This window comes from Marmota monax, unplaced genomic scaffold (assembly GCF_021218885.2).
Source record: "Marmota monax isolate L192 unplaced genomic scaffold, Marmota_monax_Labrador192_F-V1.1 WCK01_AAM20220418_F8-fsc00107, whole genome shotgun sequence".
In the NCBI taxonomy this organism is placed as follows: Eukaryota; Metazoa; Chordata; class Mammalia; order Rodentia; family Sciuridae; genus Marmota; species Marmota monax.
The window spans coordinates 2,398,217-2,404,216 of record NW_026693761.1 but is presented as its reverse complement, the minus strand read 5'-3'; positions in this window follow the sequence as shown (position 1 = coordinate 2,404,216).

Below are 6,000 nucleotides of genomic sequence, written 5' to 3'. Positions count from 1 at the left end.
TGTTGGAATCCCACCCTGTCCTTTTCTGAACTGGAATAACTTCCTCCAACTCTCTGGACCTCTGTTTACTCTGTACAATGGGGATGATAATGGAGTCTGGCCCATAGGTTAATTATGAGGAAAGAATGAGACAATATAGAAAGAGTGCTTAGTATGGAATTTAGCATGCATACAGCAGGTGCTCAATTTACATCAGTTCCCTCACTGGTTTGCCTACTGGAATCAAGCTGTTTGCTTTAGACCATGTTTTATGGAACCATATTGCCTTAGTGGCAAAAGTAGTTCTATGGTGAGGAATTTTCAGCTATACCTAAAATCAGAAATCCTGGACTTTCCTTTGAGGACATATAGTTGTTTTTTCCTTTAGGAGGGTATCCAAGAGTATAGTCAGTGGGCCCTCCTCACTTGCTTCAGAGGCTGCAAACTCTCATCAAAAAAAGGTGTGACTATGTCTGGGCTCTGGACATTCACAGGACACAGTGTCACCTGCTGTACTTCTCTGTATTTCCATCTGCCCTGCCCTGCACTCTGGCACTGGAGACTTTCTTAGCCCAACCCCTGGTCATGTCTTTGGGAGTCCCTGAAGTCTCCCTCACATGCTCCTAAAAGCCCATCTTGCCCTTCAGTGCTGGCTCCCACTAAGTATACTGCACCCTGCCTGAGTGTCTTCCAGTTTCCCCAGATGGCAAAGCCCCTGGGTGCCAGCATGGGTGGTCTTTCTTCGGCCAGGCTGGCTTGGAGTCTCACTGAGTCCTTGACACAAATAACATCTCCTCTCTTGCTTGTTCTGTGGATCCACAGTTTCTGTCCCAAGAAAGATGGAGAAGCCCTGCTCATGTCCCATACAGCATGGCCAATATCACTGAGTTAGAGAACACAAACAGACAACTGGCTTCTGAGTTCTCACAGCATAACTACAGAGAGCTTGTTTCCTAGACCCCAGGATTAGGTCTAGTAGCCTGGTCATGGAGGAGAAGAGAAAAGAAGGGAATTAGAAGGAAAATGAAAATCTTAGGAATTTCGGGACTTCCTGAGAAGGGCTCAGGAGAACAATATTTAGGACCCTGTGTACCCTTTTCAAAGGGAGTGTAGAAATATCAACACTGCAAAAGTTTTCCATGCCCAGCATGCACCAGGGGTGCGAGGGCATTTTTAAGAGCATTTCCAGGCAGCAGAACCTGAGACAACTTCACAGTGACGCCTGCGTGCAGCTCGGCTCAGGTTTTTCCGTTTATGGAGAACAGCATCAACATGGCAGACTCAGATGGCAGCCCAGGGAGGCCTCAGAGATAGCACCAGGGGCTGCTGTAGCCTGAGAGCCCGTGGCCTGGAGGGAGCCACATTTTCTCAACTGAAGCCCGGTTGTGGGGGTGGGGTGGGGCTGAATGTCACTTCCCTTATCCTTGGCACTATTCCATGGGGCTCATAATAGAAATGACAGTGACAGAAAAATACCGACAACTGAGCTCACAGACTGGGATTCCTACTTACTTCAGTAGCATTCCCAAGACCCCCTACAGAGAAGCAGAGCATGGCAGGCACAGTGGTGGGTGGAGTAGGTGAGATGAGTTTTCTAGGAGGAATGGGGTGGGTGGATCGGGAGCTCCCTCACAGAATGTCTTTTCTAGCAGCAGGAACCTGCTTATTTTCAAAGCATGCAAGCTAAGACCATTGCTGGACCGCAACGCTTCTTAGACATGGAGGACGTGTTGGACCCACTAGATCTGCTCTGCAGCCCTGTGTTCGCACAGCAGGGTTTTATCATTACAGGCACACAGCCAAAGCAGAATCCTGGTGAGAGAGCAGCTGGGGCTCTCCAAAACATGCACCCTGTGGGACATTCCTTCTACCAGTTCTAGATCTAGGTGTGTTTATTTATTTATTTTTTTTAAATTTTTTATTGTTGGCTGTTCAAAACATTACATAGTTCTTGATATATCATATTTCACAATTTGATTCAAGTGGGTTATGAGCTCCCATTTTTACCCCATATACAGATTGCAGAATCACATCAGTTACACATCCATTGATTTACATATTGCCATACTAGTGTCTGTTGTATTCTGCTGCCTTTCCTATCCTCTACTATCCCCCCTCCCCTCCCCTCCCCTCCCCTCCCCTCCCCTCTTCTCTCTCTGCTCCCTCTACTGACATTCGTTTGTCCCCCTTATATTATTTTTCCCCTTCCCCTCACTTCCTCTTGTATGTACTTTTGTATAACTCTGAGGGTCTCCTTCCATTTCCATGCATTTTCCCTTCTCTCTCCCTTTCCCTCCCACCTCTCATCCCTGTTTAATGTTAATCTTCTTCTCATGCTCTTCGACCCTACTCTGTTCTTAGTTACTCTCCTTATATCAAAGAAGACATTTGGCATTTGTTTTTTAGGGATTGGCTAGCTTCACTTAGCATAATCTGCTCTAGTGCCATCCATTTCCCTGTAAATTCTATGATTTTGTCATTTTTTAATGCAGAGTAATACTCCATAGGTGTGTTTATTTTTAAGCAGGGCTGGGAGCAAGATTGTTGGCCCTGTATTTTGGGCCAGGGGCTGGACCTTATCTGAGGCAGAGGAGCAGTGATGGGAGGCGGGCAGGGGGAGATCACCGTCAGACCTGCAGCTAGGAAGTTAGGGGGCAGAGAGCAGGAAGATGCCTGGGAAGTGCAGTCACTGGAGGCCATTGTGGATGTCCAGATGGGAGATCACAGAGTGGAACTATGTAAACTGGATCAAGATGGCAGTGGGAAGGCAGTGTGGATTGCTGTGTTAATGGGGGTTGTTCTGAGGACAACGGAAATGCATGAATAACCTGGGCCCCAAGCCTCCAGTCATCAAAGAATGTCAAATGCACTAATTTCTTGGAGGTAAGGAAAGGACAAAGTACCAGAAAGACAATGCATCCACCAGGATAGACTAGGCGATAATCTCAGAGCCTTTGTACCAGGAATATATTTCTGGCTCAAGCTGCCTATCCAAGGCAGGTTGGAAGGGAGGTGTTTGTCATGATGAGGCTCCACCCCAAGGTATGCTCCATGGCTACTGTGGCAGAAGGTATGTGTCTGATCATGACCTGCTTGTTAGAGCTTCTGTGCAGGGGAGCTTCTGTACATTGCTTCTGTTCACAGCTGTGGGTCAGAGCAAGTCACCTGGCCAGCCCTACCCTACCCTTGAAGGCCATCTCTACCCTATGCCTGCAGTGGGAAGAACTTGATGCACGGCAGTGTAGCACGTGGCCTGAGGAGGGGACCAGAGATCAAGGCAAGGGAAGGAATGGGAACATCTGGGACTTTAAAACTCAGGAAGAAGAATTTTGATTTTATTTGGGAGGCACTTGGGGACATCTGTGAGAAATGTTCTGAATCCATAGAAGCCCAAACTCAGGAGTCTGAGTCATGAAATCCTGCCACAGACCATCCAGGCCTCAGTCTCCTCATCTCTGACATGGGAATGCTAAGGTTGACTGTAGCTAGCTCCTCCTTTATTATTTATTTATTTATTTTTTGGGGGGTGAAGATCAAGTGACATGATGCATGGGACAAGGCTTACACAAAAACAACAACAACAAAAACTTGTCCATATGACTATGGTTTATACTTTATTTTCCATTGTGTAAAACAGATTATTCAGGACACAATCCTTACCTGTGTGCTTAGTAAATGGATTTCTTTGAAAACTGAGCCAAACTTGGATTTGTCACGTTTCTAGGAATTTGCTGGAAGGGCTTCCCCGACATGTTGCATTTGGTGAAGATGATGGATGCTGAGGTTCTGTTATGAGGTACAGAGCATAGGGAGTCTGCTTACAGGTGTACCTGTGCCTACGAGTGTGGTGCCAAGGCACTATGGTGGCTGTACTACAGAAATATGGCCCTGTGCTGCCTCCAATGAGTAGGCTCTAGATAGGAAGATAAGCCAAGAACGCCTACTCTCCCATTCTGGATCCTGCACCCACACTTGGCTCTGAGCTATCAACCCTTGTTGTAAGGAGGTGAGACCCTGGAGAGCAATATTTCCTAACATTGGACTTGAAGTCCTAGTGCCTCATGGGCTGATCCCCCACCAGCTGAGACCTTGACAAAGCATCTTGATTTCCTGCACCTGAATTTCCATCTTACAATGACTCCAAACTTTCTTGGGGTATTGTAAGCCTTAAAAGTGGGGTGCTCAAGAGATGCTGGTTACCTTCCCTTGCACAGAGGCTTCAGTCCAAACCCAGAAACCTAAGGGTGGTGCTCAAAGACAGTGTCTTTATTCTAGAATGTGGGCTTTTAGGGTATTCAGCAAAATACTTTTTTTTTTTAGAGAGAGAGAGAGAGAGAGAGAGAGAGAGAGAGAGAGAGAGAGAGAGAATTTTTTAATATATATTTTTTCAGTTTTCAGTGGACACAACATCTTTATTTTTATGTGGTGCTGAGGATCGAACCTAGCGCCCTGCGCATGCCAGGTGAGCGTGTTACCGCTTGTGCCACATCCCCAGCCCCCAGCAAAATACTTTAATGTAGTTTTATTGTACACTTGTTAAAACACAGATTGCTGCCCTTACCTCCCAGTGCTTCTAATTTTGCAGATCTGGGTGGAGTCCAGGAATGTATTTCTAACAAATTCCCCAATGCTGCAGCTGGTCTCACACAGTGAGAACTATTACTATAAAGGCTGAGATGCCAGGGAAGTGGGAGCCCAGAAAGTCTCAAAGAGGACAACAACGTAAAAATAGAATACCTTCAGTCTTTAGGATGCACATATCTCAAGTCAGAGAGAAGAATACAGCAAATGCTTTGTAAAAGAAAATATAAGTTTATGATATGGAGAGCTGACAGGATTGATTGGAAATAAAGCCATCCCCAAACAAATCCATTTATTTAGGAAATAAATGAAAGGAAGATCCTATGAAATGGATTGATTGCAAGGGCCTGTAATCATTCATCCTGTTCCTAGAGTTTGCCGGGGAGAGAGGGCATTCCCTGAGAGAGGAAGCCATTTCTGCTTAATGGCCTCAGCCACTTCCTGCCTCTTTTCCTCATCCTGACCTTGTCAGGACCACAGCTTCTTGAGATGAGGGTTACTGAAGGTGAGCTCCCCTTCAGGGAACCTGCAGCACACACGCTGGGCATACCACGTCCCTTGGGGAGAAAGGAGTGGGATGCCCAAGTCCCATCTCTACCCCGTTTCTGAGGGTGGAGGTCTGGTCTTTTTGTGTTTTTCTAAGTCCTGCAAGGGGTTCTGCTGTGGATGCATGGCTGAGGATCTCTGTGGGAGGTCTGATTACAGCCTTCCCTTGATTTGTCCTGTTCATCCCTTGCCTGTCCCATGGCACTCTCCTGTCTTCTCCAAGCTTTCTTCCATTCTTGGTTCAGAGAGTGGCCCCGGAATTCAGCTGGGGGTGAGCTCAGCCCAGAGGCCTCTCTGACTTGGTGGCTCACCCTTCCACTGCAGCATTTTCCACACTGTTTTCGGAGACACCAGAGGAGTGGAGGGAGAGACAGAGAGAGAAAGGGAAATTTAAGTTTGTTAGGAACAACGCAGAATCAACAGGCAGGCTAGCGATCAGAGCTTGGGAAACAGGAATTAGGCAGAAACCACATAGGGCACAGTGGTAGGGAGGAGAGCAGGGCTACTACCTGGCTGGGAATCCAGTACCACACTGACCCTGGGACATCGGATGTCACCACCATGGCAGATAGGGTAATTTAAAACTATTTCTGAATCTTGTCAAAGTCCAGGCTACGTGGTGCATTGAACTGGCCGAGTCTTGGTCACTTGTTGGAACCCCAACTGTTGGTAAGCATTGTGGGGTTGAGTGGTGTATGTGTTATGGTGGTGTGTGTATGTGTGATGTGGAATGTTGTGGCGCGTGCGTGTATGTGTGGTGTACATGTGGGTTATGTTGTGTGTGCGTGTATGACAAGGATCTGGTCACTTTGACTTCTTCCATATTGGGAAGCAGGCTGTGCACCCCCTGAAGCTTATGCAGCAGGGGCTTCCCTACATAGGAGTGACACTCAC